We start from the raw sequence: 19368 nt of genomic DNA on the forward strand, positions 1-19368 counted from the left end.
TCGTATAAAGCCCAATTCCAAGTGATTTAACCAATAGTTAATTTGGTAGAGAGCAACTTGGTCAAAAACAATTTGGTTAAAAGCAAATTAATCAGCATGAAAGAATTTAGTTGATATAAAAACTTGATTGTAAAATATTGACACCAGTTACTGATTTTTTTCCCCAAAAAATATTGTTAACTTTGAAGCTACTTTCCTTGGGCCTCTTCCTGAAAATTATTGAAGGATTTTTCCTGTTGTTGATTTTTTACTTTAAAAAAATCAAGTTCATTTTTAGTTACTTATTCTTTCTCTGTTCTGTTTATGATAGTGAAATTTAGAATAACCTAACTCTAATCTTAGGAGATGAGTCCCACACCTGAGCTGCTATTAATGTCTGATAAGGAGAAAATTCTGAGATGTTCTAAATTAAATTATAGTGGCCGGAGATTGGGAGAGATACAATTGTTAGTCTTTTAATGGTGGCAGGCCCGCCAACAGAGACTGCTCACATTCCTCCCATTGCCTGTTGGAACCTTGGGTTAATTTCCAGGTGGCTATTTCCGCAGATTATTTTAGCCAGGAGCCTCTGCTTGTTGTTTGCGTGTGGGCTTTCCAGACTGCTGCCCGCAGCCAATGTACAGAGCAGACATCCTTTATGCAGGCCCTGCGCCTAACCCAGAGCTGAGCCCACTTCCCCTTCTCCCACCCTTTGCTTATAGCTCATGGATATAGCTTTTCTCCAGCCTATATCTTCCTTCCCACTCCTCCCTACTTGGTGTATAAAAATGCTTGCCTATTCCGAGGTGATGGGCAGGCTGTCTTTTCTACCTAGCCATAATGCTGGGCATTTAGCCCCCATGCCCCAAGTCTGGTGGTCTTCTTTTGGTTAGCATTTTGGTTCCCTAAAAGCTTACTTTAGAAAAGTCTTCAGTTGTAGAAGTTAAATCGCTATTGTTTAACATACCCTTTATCTCCACCCTTATCCAGCAAACTTTCACCTTCTCCTCCTCTCACTCTCAACAGACGGCTTTGCCTCCTTCTACTAGAAAGTAATTAGACAATACCAGACATGAAGCCTCGCATTCTTCCTGCCACCTGCAGCCCTAACTGTCTCATAACAGAGGCATCTGCCTTTTTCTAAAGCTGTCTTTTGGGGAACTTGTGCTCTGCGCTCTAGAGCATGTCTCTCTATCTCTCTATCTCCCTATCTCTATCTCTATTTCTATCTCTATCTCCCAGGCCCATGTTCCTACACACAGCAGAAGCCCAGGAATATAGATGGCACTGGATTTGAAGGTCCTTGAACCTGTAGACATAAGAGACATGTATCTTTTTGTCCAGATTGCATTCTTAAGCTGGTGTCCATCAGGAAGTGGTCATTATGGAGTCCCGTCCTTCCCCGAGAAGAGGGACTCAGAGAGAAGGTGATATTCCCGTCCCAGGAATAAAAGCAGATGGCAGGGGTCTAAGGGACTTCCGCTTGCTATTTCAGCAACTGAGTCAAGAACACAGACTGGAAATTAAAACCATGTGAATTTTTCAGGATTCTCTCAATTTTATGGGCTTATGAATTTTATTGTTCCCATTATTTTAGGCATAGTGATTAAGAGTAAAAGTATTTCAAAGACAGCACACAGGTAAATAAAGGGGTCTGGTGGCTTGTCTTCAAGAATCTAGAGGAACTGGGGACACCCCATCCCTCTGGGAAACAGAACATCAAGAGGGACAGGATTGGCAATGCCGGCACCAGGAGGAGAGGAAGCAGGCCCGTGCCCAATACCTGCTGCAAGGAATAGAGAGAATAACAAACTTGTCTGGTGTGACAAGGGGGAGTGAGGCTACCCAGTCTACTTGCCAGTTCCTTTTCCTTTACCTTCCTCTTAAATGCTTAAGATTCATTTCTGAAATTTATCTTTATTGTTGAAAGTATTATAGATGTCTCCCTTTTTTCCCATTGACCCCTCCACCCCGCACCCACCCTCCAGGCCTTCACCACATTTAGGCATTTTCCCATTAAATAAATGCTTAAGCTTCTTTAATCCATATTCCCAGCTGTGCCCTCTCCTCTCTCCTGTCTCCAGACCAGCATTCCTGATTATCTACTTACTGTAGACCCCACAGGCACCCCTAGCTCAGCATACGCGAAATGAACTCATCGCCCTTCCCATCCCCATCATATATCTGTCCCTTCTCTAGTATCCCTGATCTCAGTGGAGCACATTGCCAATCTCCCAAGCACCAAGGCGAGACACCGTACCATCTCAACTGCCCTCCCCTCCTCCACAAGCCATGTCATCAAGGCCCATCAGTCAGGTCCTACGTGTCCCATTCTTCTACTTCTCACAGTTCCTGTCCTGTCTCAACTATTGCAATTGTCCCCTAACTTTAATGGTTCTATCTCCAATCTATGGCAAGTATGATTTTTTACAGTGAATCCTCCCAACTCGGGTGAATTAACTTCCATAGTGAACTGCATATATCTCTGGAGCCTTTATTTCCATTGATGGTGGGAAGAGTTAAACTTGTCAATTTAAACTAATACCATCATCTCTGGCTTAAAACTCTCCCTCACCCCCCACTCTGTTCCCAGGATCACCTCCCAAGATAAACTACTCACATACAAGCTCTTGTCTTGTCTCAGGCTCTGTATCCTGAGGGAACCCAAACGAAGGCACCTTCCTGTTCTACAGTCTGAAAGCTTCAAAGCTACACTTCCCCTCCTTTGCACCTAGTGTGCTGCATGGGACCTAGTTTCTATTGAGCATCACGTAGAATTTAAAGGCCTAAAGGAGCCATGTGGGTGATGGTGACACAAAGAGACAGTGCAGTGTTCCTCTGTGGCAGCTGTGGCTGCTGTTCTAGTCTCCAATCCCCAGGTCACAGGTGCCAAGCAGCACATGGGGGCTCCAGTGGGGTTTCATAAGACCCATCACCTGATATGAATGAAGTTTCTCCAATCATGCTGCACCTGGCTGGACACCTTCCAACCTTGGATCTCTGGTCTTTTTGGAAATTCCAGACACTATTAATTAACTAGAGGCCCGGTGCATGAAATTCATGCACTGGGGGGTGGGGGATCCCTCAGCCCAGCCTGCAGCCTCTCCAATCTGGAACCCCTCTGGTGGGATCAGGCCTAAACTGGCAGTCAGATATCCTTCTCACAATCCAGGACTGCTCCCAACCACTCGCCTGCCTGCCTGCCTGATTGCCCTTAACCACCTCTGCCTGCCAGCCTGATCACCTCCTAACCACTCCCTACCAGCATGATTGACACCTAACTACTCCCCTACCGGCCCAATCGTCCCCAACTGCCCTCCCCTGCCAGCCTGGTTGCCCCTAACTTCCCTCCCCTGCTGGCCTGGTTGCCCCAAAATGCCCTTTCCTGCTGGCCTGATCGCCCACAACTGCCCTCCCCTGACAGCCATCTTGTGGTGACCATCTTGTGACCACATGGGGGTGGCCATCTTTGATCACATGAGGGTGGTCATCTTCTGCAAGGGTGTGATGGTCAATTTGCATATTACCTCTTTATTATATAGGATACCCTGGAGCAAGTTCCTTTCTATTAAAACTAGTCTCTGGGGTTCTGTTTTCTGATATTAAGAATCCTGATACAATACAGTTGTTGTTTTTTAATCCTTTCCTGAGGATATTTTTTCCATTGCTTTTCAGAGAGAGTAGAAGGGAAGGAGGGAGGAAGGGTTCGAGAGGGTGCAGGCCAGGCTGAGGGATCTCCCACCCCCAAGTGCATGAATTTTCGTGCACCAGGCCTCTAGTTAATCATAAAGGCAAGAGTTTTATAAGCCTTGGATATATATGGTTCTTTTAACCCTTAATGTATTTTAACAATAATAGGTACATTTTTAAGTGCCTATTTTGTGTTAGTTACTGATATATATTCTCAGTATAACATTTGACCAATCCTCACATCACAGAAACTGAAGTTGAAATCACACATATTGTAAATGACAGATTCATTGTTTTAACCCACGTTCCTCATCCAAGCCCATGTTCTCTCCCCTCTGCTGTGATTCTTCCTGACAAAGGGGCTCCCTCTGAGCCACACGCTTCTGGTCAGGGCTCTGGCCTCCAGTTCACACTATGCTATCAGGCAGCTCCCAGGGAAGTGCTGGCTTCTGGGAACACGCATGCCTAGTTCAGGCACCCTCCTCGGAGACAGTGCTCTGCCTCACTGAAGCAAACCAGCAGAATATTCCCCCCAAGTCATAGTTGTTGCACTCATTAGAATTAAGTTCTGCTATAATGGCATAACCCAAAACAATTACAGCTTCGACAAATCAGTTTATCTCTCTCACTTTCCAAAAGTATAGAGGTTGATTAGTCCAAAGCTAGAATAGGACCCCACTCTCGGCTTCTCCTGTCTTGCTGTTCTCCTGTAGGTGGCTTCCCTTCCGAGGTTACTTCATGGCCCACAATGGCTGCTGGAGTTAAGCTAGCACATCCACACTCTTGCCAACAAGAAAATATGCAGTCCCTTTTCTTTAAAGAGATCTCTGGTAAGTTGTAGTCATCACTCCCACTGATATCCATTAGCCAGAACTCAGCTAATATGCGTTCTATAGCTGGAAGAAAGTGCAAAATACAGTCTTTCTTCTGGACATCCATGTGCCAAGCCAAAAATCTGGGTTTCTACCATTGTGGGAGAAGGGAACAACAGGTATCAAGGGACACTACCAACTCTGTGACTCGTCACTGATTTTTTTTTTTTACTATATTTTTATTGATTTTAGAGAGGAAGGGAGAGGGAAAGAGAAATAGAAACATCAATGATGAAAGAGAATCATTGATTGGCTACCTCCTGCACACCCCCTACAGGGGATCAAACCCACAACCCGGGCATGTGCCCTGACCAGGAATTGAACCATAACCTGGTTCATAGGTCAATGCTCAGCCACTGAGCCATGCCAGCCCGGCTATTCTCTGATTTAAATGGTCTGTTTTGTTTCCTTCCTTAGATAATTTTGCATTTATTTGGGGGGGGAGGGGGCAAGAAATACCAGTTTGTCTTGTGAAAAAAAGGTCAAGACTTAGAGAAATGGGGATGATGAAGACTTCTAATTTAACATTAAATCAGAAGATAAAAATCCAGAAGTTTTCCTGACACCAACTCAACTTTCCCCTCTACCTACCTACTCACTATATTTTCAGTGTTTCAGGAAATCCTCTCTGAAGATGGCTCCCGCCTCCCTGCAGGATGTGCTCTGAGATTCCTGCCCAATCTTAGACTCATCAGCAGGGGTCCTCAGTGCATGGAATAGGCAGGGTGGTCAGCTCAGTGACAGAAGCCCCACCTCTTGGCAGAGGTGACAAACATCTCATAGTGTCTTAACGCTATCATTTCATCTCCATGAAACGATTCCCCCTGCCTTTCCCTTCCTTTCTGTCCATTCTTTGTATGACTGAGTCATAATCATCCTTCATGGGCCAGCTCATTCATTTATTCAATTAATAAACATGAAGCATTTTCCAGGGGCTTCCTTAGGGAAGTTCACCATCTACTGGATGGGATGAACCCCTGAACAAAAAAACAAAAAACAAAAAAATCTTAAAATTATGTGGTACTATATAGAGCAGTGCTTCTCAACCTTCCTAATGCCGCGACCCTTTAATACAGTTCCTCATGTTGTGGTGACCCCCAACCATAAAATTATTTTCGTTGCTACTTCATAACTGTAATGTTGCTAGTGTTATGAATCGTAATGTAAATATCTGATATGCAGGATGGCCTTAGGCGACCCCTGTGAAAGGGTCGTTCGACCGCCAAAGGGGTCGCGACCCACGGGTTGAGAACCGCTGATAGAGAGGAATAACAATGTCCTGTGGGACCCAGAGTTTCTCTAGAAAATGCCATGTAGGAGGTGACATTTTAGGTGGTTCTTGGTGTATCTTTGAAGCACGGTGCCAGAAACACAGTAATTTTTCCTGAAAAAAGAACTTAATTATCCTTTGACACTTGGTTCCCATAATCTTTATGATGAGAACGAGACTGTTCTATTGTTCTTCAGAGGCACTCAATAGAAAATGGGGCAACCCTCTCCAGGGACACCCAGTCAGGTGACGTTATCCCCTATGCATGCACCTGTGCGCGTGGGGGGGGGGGGGGAGCGCGCGCGCTCACACACACACACTCTCACACACACACACACACTCACACACACACACACACACACACAGGTTTCTTTATCCATTCTATTTAAAGATTCCGTAAAATTCCCCATTATTGCGTGAACATTCTTGTAGTAAGAACATCCATCTGAAATGAACTTCTCTCCTACCTTAATTCTCATTTCTGATTTTAAAAACCTATTAAAATACAAAAACAAGAAGTGTTATAAAAATTTGTTTGTTCTATAAAAAATTAACATATGTTCTTTTCTTTCCATTCCTTAGCTAATATCACAGTCTGGTCAAAAAAAAATAACTTGGTGGAAATAATAAAATTTCCCCAAAAGGATCTTTGTTCATTTTTCAGAATCTTTTGGGGAAAGGGCAAGGTGTTTCTACTTTCATTTTAATACATTTTAGTGAATCATGTTTACTCTAAGTTGTTTATAATAATGTTAACTTTAAAAAGTAAATGTCCAACAGAAGGGAATTGATTAAAGAAATTATAATAAGTTACACAATAGTATGTATAATATACACAGAGTTATAACAATATAAACTGATTTTTGTAAATTGAATTTTTTAGTATTTAGCAAAATACAATTAAAAAGGTGTAATTACCTAAAAATGAATTGGAATGTTTTTTTCAAATCCTAAAGCCTTTTCTTTTGTTTTTACTACTTTTGGGGCTCTTTTCCTTAATATAAAAACAATGCACGCTCATTTCTATAATTTATAAGAAAGTTTAAAAATGTAAAGACAAAACATATTAAGAACCGTATGCCGGGAGAACCAAGATGGTGGCATAGGTTAACGCCGGAGTTTGCTGCTTTGAACAACTACTTCAAAAGTGAAACTAAAACACGGAACGGACATCACCCAGAACCACAGGAACGCTGGCTGAGTGGAAGTCCTACAACTAGGAGGAAAGAGAAACGCATACGGACACTCAGAGGAGGCGCAGTGCTGAAGTCAAATTCTGAGGTGCGGAGTGCGCGGAGCGGGCTGGCGGCGGAGGGCGCGGTTGGCGTTTTCAATCGGGAGGGAGTCGCAGACTCTGAGCTCCAGATCCGGGCGAGTCTTTAGGGACCCAGACTCAAACGGGAGAAGCGGGACTGTCTGGCTTCGGTCAGAGCGAGTGCAGCTTTCTCTCCCAGCTTTGCAGCGGGTGCTGAGACTCAGAGAGGCAGAGCCCCTGGGGACAGGACTGAGAGCCGCCATAACTGCTCTCTCCGGCCCACCCTGTTGATCCTGTGCGACCCGCCCTGCCCACGCCCTGCACAGAGGCATTTGCCGGATAGCCTCAGGCAAAGGCTAGATTAGCACCTCCCTAGAGGACAGAAGTTCTCTCACTGCTGACACAGCTGATTCTCATAGCCACTTGGCCTGGAGGTCAAACCCTCCCTGGAATTAGCTACAACAATCAAGATTTATCTATAAGACTGCGAACAAAGACCACTAGGGGGTGCACCAAGGAAGCATAACAAAATGCGGAGACAAAGAAACAGGACAAAATTGTCAATGGAAGAAATAGAGTTCAGAACCACACTTTTAAGGTCTCTCAAGAACTGTTTAGAAGCTGCCGATAAACTTAATGAGATCTACACGAAAACTAATAAGACCCTCGATCTTATATTGGGGAACCAACTAGAAATTAAGCACACACGGACTGAAATAACGAATATTATACAGACGCCCGACAGCAGACCAGAGGAGCGCAAGAATCAAGTCAATGATTTGAAATGCGAGGAAGCAAAAAACATCCAACCAGAAAAGCAAAATGAAAAAAGAATCCAAAAATGCGAGGATAGTGTAAGGAGCCTCTGGGACAGCTTCAAGCGTACCAACATCAGAATTATAGGGGTGCCAGAAGATGAGAGAGAGCAAGATATTGAAAACCTATTTGAAGAAATAATGACAGAAAACTTCCCCCACCTGGTGAAAGAAATAGACTTACAGGTCCAAGAAGCGTGGAGAACCCCAAACAAAAGGAATCCAAAGAGGACCACACCAAGACACATCATAATTAAAATGCCAAGAGCAAAAGATAAAGAGAGAATCTTAAAAACAGCAAGAGAAAGAAACCGAGTTACCTACAAGGGAATACCCATACGACTGTCAGCTGATTTCTCAACAGAAACTTTGCAGGCCAGAAGGGAGTGGCAAGAAATATTCAAAGTGATGAATACCAAGAACCTACAACCAAGATTACTTTATCCAGCAAAGCTATCATTCAGAATTGAAGGTCAGATAAAGAGCTTCACAGATAAGGAAAAGCTAAAGGAGTTCATCACCACCAAACCAGGATTATATGAAATGCTGAAAGGTATCCTTTAAGAAGAAGAAGAGGAAGAAAAAGGTAAAGATACAAATTATGAACAACAAATATGCATCTATCAACAAGTGAATCTAAGAATCAAGTGAATAAATAATCTGATGAACAGAATGAACTGTTGATTATAATAGAATCAGGGACATAGAAAGGGAATGGACTGACTATTCTTGGGGGGGAAAGGGGTGTGGGAGATGTGGGAAGAGACTGGACAAAAATCGTGCACCTATGGATGAGGACAGTGGGTGGGGAGTGAGGGCGGAGGGTGGGGCGGGAACTGGGAGGAGGGGAGTTATGGGGGGAAAAAAAAGGGAACAAATGTAATAATCTGAACAATAAAGATTTAATTAAAAAAATAAAAATGTAAAGATAACACATAATTACACATCAGAAATAGCCACTGTTAACAAATTGGTATATATCATTTTTCATATGTGTGTGTGTGTGTGTGTTGTGTGTGTGCATGCAAAAATGAAATCATTTCAAATACACTGTTCTATAACCCTCCATATATTATTCAGCCACTCCCCGCCCCCCCCCAAAAAAAGACACTAACATGGTGACATAACTAATGCAATAGTTTATCCTCAGAAAGAGTTTTAAGAAAAGCTAGAAGAAGGTAGTGAACTCCTGGACTCCTGCAACAGTTCAAGGATTGATCTTGCAGTCTGAGTTTTGAGTATGATTCTGCATGGAACATTCTAGGAAAAAAAGCTCACTCCTTCTGAGCTTCCATTTCCTTGCCCACAACATGAAGATAATGATGCTTATGTCTCACAAATATTATAACAGTTAAGGTCAACTTTTTAATGACCTTTGAGTTTTGAAAAAATAACATCTTAGTATTTTATGATGTCCCCTGTTTATTATGGGTGGCATTATTATTATTATTATTATTATTACTAGAGGCACAGTGCATGGGGAAGGGGGGTTCCCCTCAGCCCAGCCTGCACCCTCTCTAATCCAGGACCCCTTGGGGGATGTCCCTCTCACAATCCAGGATCGCTGGCTCCTAACTGATCACCTTCCTGCCTGCCTGCCTGATCATCCCTAACTGGCCTCCCTTCCAGCCTGATCACCCCTAACCAGCTCTGCCTGCCAGCCTGATCGCCCCTTACTGCCCCCCCATTGGCCTGGTCACCCCCAACTACCCCCCTCTGCTGGCCTGGTTGCCCCCAACTGCCCCCCTGCCAGCCTGGTCACCCCACGCAGCCTGCTATTCAGTCATTTGGTTGCCCCTCACTAACCTGGGGTGCAGGTGAATGGGGTTCCTGGCTGGCAGGCCACTGACAGCAAACTATCAAATGGCCAGTTCTGTGAGGAATGGGGCTCCCTCCTCCCTCCTGTCAGGGTCCAGTTTGAAAGCCAGCCATACCTCCTGTTGGGCCAAACCCAGAGTTCTACCATGACCTGGCCTCCACCTCGGCAACCCAGGACTGACTACCACTGGGCACTCCTGGCGCTCCGAGGGTGGGTTCTTCCCTCAGGCCTCATCAGAAACAGCTCGGGGAGGGCGCCTCAGGGCCGGTGGGACTGATGGAAGTGGGGGAGTGGCATGGAGGTCATGCCTGTGCTTCTGATCACTTGCACACTGTGTTTTATACCACAGCATGTGGCAGTGGCTGTGAAGGGCACCATGGCTACCCAGCACTGACTGCAGGACTGACTTCCGGTTGGTCAAGCCTCCAGTCATTACTGGTCATTATGGACCCAGCGTTTTTATATATTAGGATTATTACTACTAGAGGCCCAGTGCACAAATTCGTGCACCAGTGTGGTCCCTCAGCCTGGCCTGCAGGATCAGGCTGAAACCAGATCTTCAACATCCCCTGAGGGGTCCCAGATTTCAAGAGGGCACAGGCCAGGTCAAGGGACCTAACTCGTGCACAATCAGGGCCGGGGAGGGACACGGGAGGTTGGCAAGCTGGAGAGGGACTGTGGGAGGGCTCCAGGGTATGTCCAGCCTGTCTCACTCAGTACCGATCAGCCAGACCCCAGCAGCAAACTAACCTACTGGTCAGAGCATCTGCCCCCTGGTGGTCAGTGCATGTCATAGCAATTGGTCAACCAGTTGACTGTCTGCCCCCTGGTGGTCAGTGCACGTCATAGCAGGCAGTTGAGTGGCCTTAGGATATCATTAGCATATTACACTTTGATTGGTTGAACGGACAACCGGACACTTAGCATATTAGGCTTTTGTTATCTAGGATTATTATTATTTTACCTGACTTTGCATTTTAATCTCTCCTTTTTAGCATGCCTCTATTGATTAGTCCCATGACACTTTAATCATCCCAGACTCTGTTGTTGTTTGAGAGTTTCGATTCTAACTTACTTGAATAAACATTCTTAATTATTTTCAATGGACTTTTTAAAAAAATACCTTGTGGACAGTATAGTGTTTGGGGCAGGAGCTGGTTTTACATTGTTTGGGTATTTCCTGCACCATCTCTCTGCTGCCCCCACCCCCGCCCCCATCACAGTGAGACGATTCCCAAGTCCATGGTGGGTTCTCGGGTTGGGGAGGGCACTGTTGTCCCACACAAGCATTCCCTTGTGGAGAAATGGGAAGTGCAAGCCACTGGGATTCTTGGGGGAAGTTGTCCAGGTGGGAATTGCCAGCGCTGGGCAGTGAATGCTGCCAAGAAAGATTGCTGCAGCCCATAACCCCTTGCTGAAGGCTGCCTGGGCCCATTTCACCAGTAGCCCCTGCTGCAACCCAAGAATTGGGAATAGGCCAAACAATGAACATTATTCAATCCTATCCTCAGCCTCTACCTCCACCTTTATAATGTTGCGTCCTCACATCCCATCAGCGTGGGAACCTTTATAGAAAGCATAGTCATGCCCCTCTCATTTAGCCTCATTCTCTTTACCAAATACCAAGAAATCTACTTGTGAATTCAACTAGGATAGTGTTCTAAAATACAGGTGCTATCAGCAAAAGAAACCATCAACAAAACAACGAGAAAACCCACTGTGTGGGAAAACATATTTGCCAATGACATATCTGATAAGGGCCTAATCTCCAAAATTTATAGGGAACTCATACAACTTAACAAAAGGAAGATAAACAATCCAATCAAAAAATGGGCAAAGGACCTAAATAGACACCTTTCAAAAGAGGACATCCAGAAAGCCAAGAGACATGTGAAAACATGCTCAAAGTCACTAATCATCCGAGAGATGCAAATCAAAACAGCAACGAGGTACCATCTCACACCTGTCAGACTGGCTATCATCAACAAATCATCAAACGACAAGTGCTGGAGAGGATGTGGAGAAAAAGGAACACTTGTGCACTGCTGGTGGGAATGCAGACTGGTGCAGCCACTATGGAAGACAGTATGGAGTTTCCTTAAAAAACTGAAAATGGAACTCCCATTTGACCCTGTGATCCCACTTCTAGGAATATATCCCAGGAAACCAGAAACACCAATCAGAAAGGATATATCCACCCCTATGTTCATAGCAGCACAATTCACCATAGCTAACATCTGGAAACAGCCTAAGTGCCCATCAGTAGATGAATGGATTAGAAAACTGTGGTACATCTACACGATGGAATACTATGCTGCTGTAAAAAGGAAGGAACTCTTACCATTTGCAACGTCATGGATGGAACTGGAGAGCATTATGCTAAGTGAAATAAGCCAGTCAATAAAGGAAAAATACCACATGATCTCACTCATTCATGGACAATAGAGACCATTATAAACTTTTGAACAATAATAGATACAGAGGCAGAGCTGCCTCAAACAGATTGTCAAACTGCAGCGGGAAGGCCGGGGAGGGTTGGGGGGCAGGAGGTAGGGGGGTAAGAGATCAACTAAAGGACTTGTATGCATGCATATAAGCATAACCAATGGACATAAGACACTGGGTGATAGGGGAGGCTAGGGGACTGTCCAGGGCGGGGGGATAAAATGGATACATATGTAATACCCTTTGTAATACTTTAAGCAATAAAAAAAAATAAAAAAATAAAAAATAAATTAAAAAAAATTAAAAAAAAAATAAAATAAAATACAGGTGCTAAAAAAAATAAGTAAATCAAATACAGGTGCTAGTCTCCTAAGGATTTTTCTATACTAAATACAACTTTTTCCTTCTTTAACTCTGTATGTGTTTCTTTTTCTCCTAATTTTGATTTTAATTCATCTTCAAAATCTTCCTTTTCTCATTCTCCATGAACTCCTTTTTTGTGAAATGAACAGAAGTCACCTTCACTAAGAAAAAAGTTCATGAACCGAGCCCAGCCTCGCTTGGGAATTCACAGGCAGGCACTGAGATGATGGGGTCTTGGCAACCTCTGTCCCTCAGAGAGAGGCTTGGCCTTCTCCTCACTCACAACCATTTGGGACCAGCCAGGGATCCAAGCTTTGGAAATAACAGGCAAGAAAGCAGGTGTCTTCTGGAGAGCCCCGTGCTTCCCAGATGGGAGAAGCGATTAAGGAGAACAGGAAGTGTGACGGTTCCTCGGCAAAGCCAGGGACAGATTGAGAATTGTGCTGTTCTGATGAAAGCGCCAAGGTCATTATTAAATGGTTGGAAACTATTGTTCATAAAAAGCACTTGTACAAACGCAAAATGCTCTTAACAGCCCTGTTTAAATTTATCTCAAAACAAAGGGTTGTCAATGAAGAGTTGGACTGCTTCCCCGCCAAGGTTTCAACCACACACAAACACCACATAAATCTCCCAGCTCTTATTCTGGGTGCTCCCAGATTAGCAGCCGACATCTCCTCCCTGCCCTGCCCTTGGTGTGCCCCGAGCCCCCAGAGACCCCCCTTTCAAGTACACAAAAGCTAAAATGCATCCCCACCTTGGAAACTAGGCCCTACTTCTCCACTATGGGACTTGAGAAACAATGATTAAAAAAACAAAATTACTAAACTCGTTTTCCTCTGGGGTTCTGCGAGCGTCCAACCCACTGTAAAACATTTTCCAATCACCCCCTGCCTTCTTCATTTCCAGGGTGGATCCTTCAGTGCACTGACCTCACCACCTCCCACTGGCAGGAAAGCCTCTTGGATCCCTGGGGCACAGCAGAGCCCGGGCAGGAAGCCACACCAGGTCCTGCCCATGAGAATCCTGGCCTGGCCTGGGTTACTCACACGCCCTCTCAAACAGCTTGCGTGTTACAGAACCTGTCCCAGGGCCGGGCCCCACAGCGACTCCCACCCCCTACACCTGCATGGTGCGGAAGGCTTCCTGGTACGGGAAGCAGAGAGAGGCTAGAGAGTCTGTACTTTAAAAAGATCAAAGAGACCGTGAGGGCCCAAAGACAGCAAAGTAATTCCAGTGCCAAAAGTCATGATTGTAGGTGTCATCTGGCTTGTATTTAACCCCTATGTACTGGGAAGATTGAAGTGTGCTCCACTCATAGGCTGGAGATATACTGGCTCTGAGGCTCCCAACCCAGCTACCCACCAGAACCCACTGAGGTGCTTTTTTGAGACGTAAACTTCTGGGTCTTCAGAATGACTGACCCCGAATTTCCAGGAGCGGGGCCTGGACACTGAATTTTTCAAAGCTCCTTGGAGGGGCCCAGTTGCAGAGCCCAGGTCTGGGAATGGCTACACAGGATGATCTGCGCACCCTTCCCCAACCCTAGAGGCCTGCATGAGTGACCAAGTCTCCCTGGAATACATGGTTTGCCCACACGCTCCCAGATACACATACTCAAATGCATAAAAACAAGAGAAAGGAAATGATAAAGCAGAAACACAAATTTATTCAATAAATAAAACAGTGCAGCCCTGTCCTCCACTTCCACCCAAGACAATTCTTCCCCAGCATACAGGGCACAACTTTGAGGAAAGAGGGAAAAGGCAGTCAGTTGCAAAGCTGATGCCTTGAAGTGGGATCCACTCCGTAGATTTGTGTCTTGGATGTGCACCCCTTCCACATGAGCCTCTGTCTGGATGGGCACCCACATAACTATTGAGCTACTTAACTCTTGATTAAGTCTGCAAGAAACAGCATTGCTCTCCCGCCTCCTGCAATCCAGGAAGTGAAGGATCTACACATTCATGTGCACGCATGCTGTGCTCAGCACAAAGGGCAGGCCTCTTCCAGAGAACAAACTTTTCTGGTGGGACTCCCCGGACCAGGACCCAGACCTACATAGTTCTCCTACAGCACCCTGACTTCAGCCCCAATTCAACACCATTTGGGATGCAAAGGGCAGCCTCAATTTAAGCTTTAGAAAGATCCATATAGTTTATGACCAAATGAAGAACAGAAATTATATCATTTTCAAACCAAACTGGATCCCTTCTTCTACTTCAGGGGTGGGCAAACTTTTTGACTCGAGGGCCACAATGGGTTCTTAAACTGGACCGGAGGGCCGGAACAAAAGCATGGATGGAGTGTTTGTGTGAACTAATATAAATTCAAAGTAAACATCATTACATAAAAGGGTACGGTCTTTTTTTTTTTTAGTTTTATTCATTTCAAACGGGCCGGATCCGGCCCGCGGGCCGTAGTTTGCCCACGGCTGGTAGCTAAAGGTTATTTCTCAGGCTCTCCTCCTAAAAGATCATCAACAAAACAAATGCTCTAAATATTAAAAGGGGCTAGGAAAGAAGATATAGAAGTCCGCTCCCCTTCCTGTAGGACAGTGGTTCTCAACCTTCCTAATGCCGCGACCCTTTAATACAGTTCCTCATGTTGTGGTGACCCCCAATTTCTTTGTTACAAATTGAACATAATTAAAGCATAGTGATTAATCACAAAAACAATATGTAATTATATATGTGTTTTCCGATGGTCTTAGGCGACCCCTGTGAAAGGGTCATTCGACCCCCAAAGGGATCGCGACCCACAGGTTGAGAACCGCTGCTCTAGGAGCACACTCTGACCAAACACACATACTTGAAGTAAATGAGCAAAAGAAATAGGACCAAAAATTATTTTTATGCCCCATCCCTTAAAGAAGCAGCAGAAAATATGGCAATATTATCCAACTTGAACAATACAAATCAATATCTACCTACAAACTGATTTTAACATTTAACCAAAGGAAAACAGTAATAACAGTAATTTCCTGACCTTGGATGATTATATTATTTTGTTTTGCGACAGGAACTTGAAAAACAAATTGTTTATAGACACCTAGCTCATTATGCATTACAAATTAAATATTCGTTTATCTATGTGCTCCAAACAGTACTTATCCATCGCCATCACTTAACAACACATTGCCCTTCTTTCTAGCCTTGTTAATTTCCAGGGGCTAATTAAATTTAACCCCATAAAAGTATCTGTTTAGCATGCATGACAAGATCATCCTTCAATATCCATTACCTACTGTAGAGTCCAGCGTGTTTACCCACTGTTTGCTGCTTGCTTTCTCGTGTGTATGCCTCAGCCTTAAGGGACGGATTAGGGATTTAACCTGGAATTCAATCTCTCTCGCATTTTGATTCTACCCAAGTTGTTCCCTCTCCTTGATGCCTCTAAGCAACTTCTTTCCAAATTATTGTTGAAGAGAATGACTTCCAGAAAATAGTACTTAAATATGAAGCCGCAAGATGATAAAGACATTCAGGGGAAAGTGAAATTCAACCCCTTTTCACCAAGGCCATTACTCAGAAAGAGAACTCTCGGTCTCTAGAGACCCACAGTCACTTCTGGTTGCCATCAGAAGGCTGACACACAGTCTGAAAACCAGCAGGTAATGAATGGCCTTGCTTACCCCCAGCGCCCAACACACAGCACGCTCTCTTCCCACAGGGGGGTCCCAAAGGCCAGGGAGAGGACTCAAAGTATCTCCCAGCAGGAAACGATATTCATGTTCTGTTTTCTCACTAACACAAGTCCTCATGGACAGGCAAATAGCAGAAATAAGAGAAGAGTCCCGCCTGGAGATGGCTGTGTCCTGCTGAGCGTCCGCCCGGGCCTGCCTTTCCCTGCGAAGAGACAGTCCTCTCTATGTCTGCCCACATGAGGACACCCATGCTTCCACACCTGTTTTAACACAGGGAGGGAATGTGGCCCAGGCACAATTACTCTCCGCATCGGAGTGTCAGCGAAGGCTCCACGGAGATAAAAATGGGCCGTGGTACCCACCTCACATCCTTTTAACCCAAGAAAAGGTAAAATGAACACTTTGAGTCACAGTTCCACCGCAACAAAGGCCTCTCTGCCCCCTCCAGGATGAAAGGGAATGACACCAGAGAGAAATCCAGTTCTACATGAGCAACTGAGACGTTCCAGAAATAATAAATACAGAGATAGCATATAAGGAGCATTTTTCTTGTTTCTTAATTTCCTTTAAAGATCATTAACTAGTCCACCAACAGATGAATTGGGTAAACAAAATATGTTTTATATATACAATGAAATATTATTTAGCCTAAAAAGAAAATTAAGTTCTCATACATTTTACAACATGGATAAACCTTGAAAACATGCTAAGTAAAATAAGCCAGACACAAAAGAACAAGTATTATATGATTCTACTTATATGAGGTACCTAAATGAGGCAAGTTTATAGAGACAGAATGTAGATTAGACGTTACCATGTGGGGAGGAGAAAATAGAGAGTTATTGCTTATTAGTTACAGAGTTTCTGTTTGGGGTAATGAAAAGTTTTTGGAAATAGATAGCAACAATGGTTGCACAACATTGTGAATATACTGAAATGCTCCTTAAAAGTAAAAATGGCAAACTTTGTTATATGTATTTTATCACATTTTTAATTATGTAATATACCAAAAACCATTGAGTTGTACACTTTGAATATGGGTGAATTTTATGATATGTGAATTTGCATCCCAATAAAGCTATTTTAAAAAATAACAATTGATGATATAATACAAATATAACAATGTATTTTGGTGTTTATAACAGATGTAGAAGTTAAATGTAATACAGCAGTAACACAAAGGATTGGAGAGAGCCTGGCTGGCATGGCTCAGTGGTTGAGCCTCGACCTGTGGACCAGTAGGTCCCGGTTCGATCCCTGGTCAGGGCACATGCCTGGGTTGCAGGCTCAATCCCCAGTGTGGGACATGCAGAGGGTAGTTGATCAATGATTCTCTCTCATCATTGATGTTTCTATCTCTCTCTCCCTCTCCCTTCCTCTCTGAAATAAATAAAAATATATATATTGAGGAGAACCAAGATGGCGGCATAGGTTAACGCCGGAGTTTGCTGCTTTGAACAACTACTTCAAAAGTGAAACCAAAAAACGGAAGGGACATCACCCAGAACCACAGGAACGCTGGCTGAGTGGAAGTCCTACAACTAGGAGGAAAGAGAAACGCATACGGACACTCAGAGGAGGCGCAGTGCTGAAGAGAAATTCTGAGGTGCGGAGTGCGCTGAGCGGGCTGGCGGCGGAGGGCGCGGTTGTTGTTTTCAATCGGGAGGGAGTCGCAGACTCTGAGCACCAGATCCGGGCGAGTCTTTAGGGACCCAGACTCAAACGGGAGAAGCGGGACTGTCTGGCTTCGGTCAGAGCGAGTGCAGCTTTCTCTCCGAGCTTTGCAGCGGGTGCTGGGACTCAGAGAGGCAGAGCCCCTTGGGACAGGACTGAGAGCAGCCATAACTGCTCTCTCCGGCCCACCCTGTTGATCCTGTGCGACCCGCCCCGCCCAAGCCCTGCACAGAGGCATTTGCCGGATAGCCTCAGGCAAAGGCTAGATTAGCACCTCCCTAGAGGACAGAAGTTCTCTCACTGCTGACACAGCTGATTCTCATAGCCACTTGGCCTGGAGGTCAAACCCTCCCTGGAATTAGCTACAACAATCAAGAGTTATCTATAAGACTGCGAACAAAGACCACTAGGGGGTGCACCAAGGAAGCATAACAAAATGCGGAGACAAAGAAACAGGACAAAATTGTCAATGGAAGAAATAGAGTTCAGAACCACACTTTTAAGGTCTCTCAACAACTGTTTAGAAGCTGCCGATAAACTTAATGAGATCTACACGAAAACTAATAAGACCCTCGATCTTATATTGGGGAACCAACTAGAAATTAAGCACACACAGACTGAAATAACGAATATTATACAGACGCCCGACAGCAGACCAGAGGAGCGCAAGAATCAAGTCAATGATTTGAAATGCGAGGAAGCAAAAAACATCCAACCGGAAAAGCAAAATGAAAAAAGAATCCAAAAATGCGAGGATAGTGTAAGGAGCCTCTGGGACAGCTTCAAGCGTACCAACATCAGAATTATAGGGGTGCCAGAAGATGAGAGAGAGCAAAATATTGAAAACCTATTTGAAGAAATAATGACAGAAAACTTCCCCCACCTGGTGAAAGAAATGGACTTACAGGTCCAAGAAGCTCGGAGAACCCCAAACAAAAGGAATCCAAAGAGAACCACACCAAGACACATCATAATTAAAATGCCAAGAGCAAAAGATAAAGAGAGAATCTTAAAAACAGCAAGAGAAAGACAGTCAGTTACCTACAAGGGAATACCCATACGACTGTCAGCTGATTTCTCAACAGAAACTTTGCAGGCCAGAAGGGAGTGGCAAGAAATATTCAAAGTGATGAATACCAAGAACCTACAACCAAGATTACTTTATCCAGCAAAGCTATCATTCAGAATTGAAGGTCAGATAAAGAGCTTCACAGATAAGGAAAAGCTAAAGGAGTTCATCACCACCAAACCAGGATTATATGAAATGCTGAAAGGTATCCTTTAAGAAGAGGAAGAGCAAGAAAAAGGTAAAGATACAAATTATGAACAACAAATATGCATCTATCAACAAGTGAATCTAAGAATCAAGTGAATAAATAATCTGATGAAAAGAATGAACTGTTGATTATAATAGAATCAGGGACATAGAAAGGGAATGGACTGACTATTCTTGGGGGGGAAAGGGGTGTGGGAGATGTGGGAAGAGACTGGACAAAAATCGTGCACCTATGGATGAGGACAGTGGGTGGGGAGTGAGGGC

The sequence above is a fragment of the Myotis daubentonii genome, chromosome 1 (genome assembly GCF_963259705.1).
Source record: "Myotis daubentonii chromosome 1, mMyoDau2.1, whole genome shotgun sequence".
Taxonomy (NCBI): Eukaryota; Metazoa; Chordata; class Mammalia; order Chiroptera; family Vespertilionidae; genus Myotis; species Myotis daubentonii.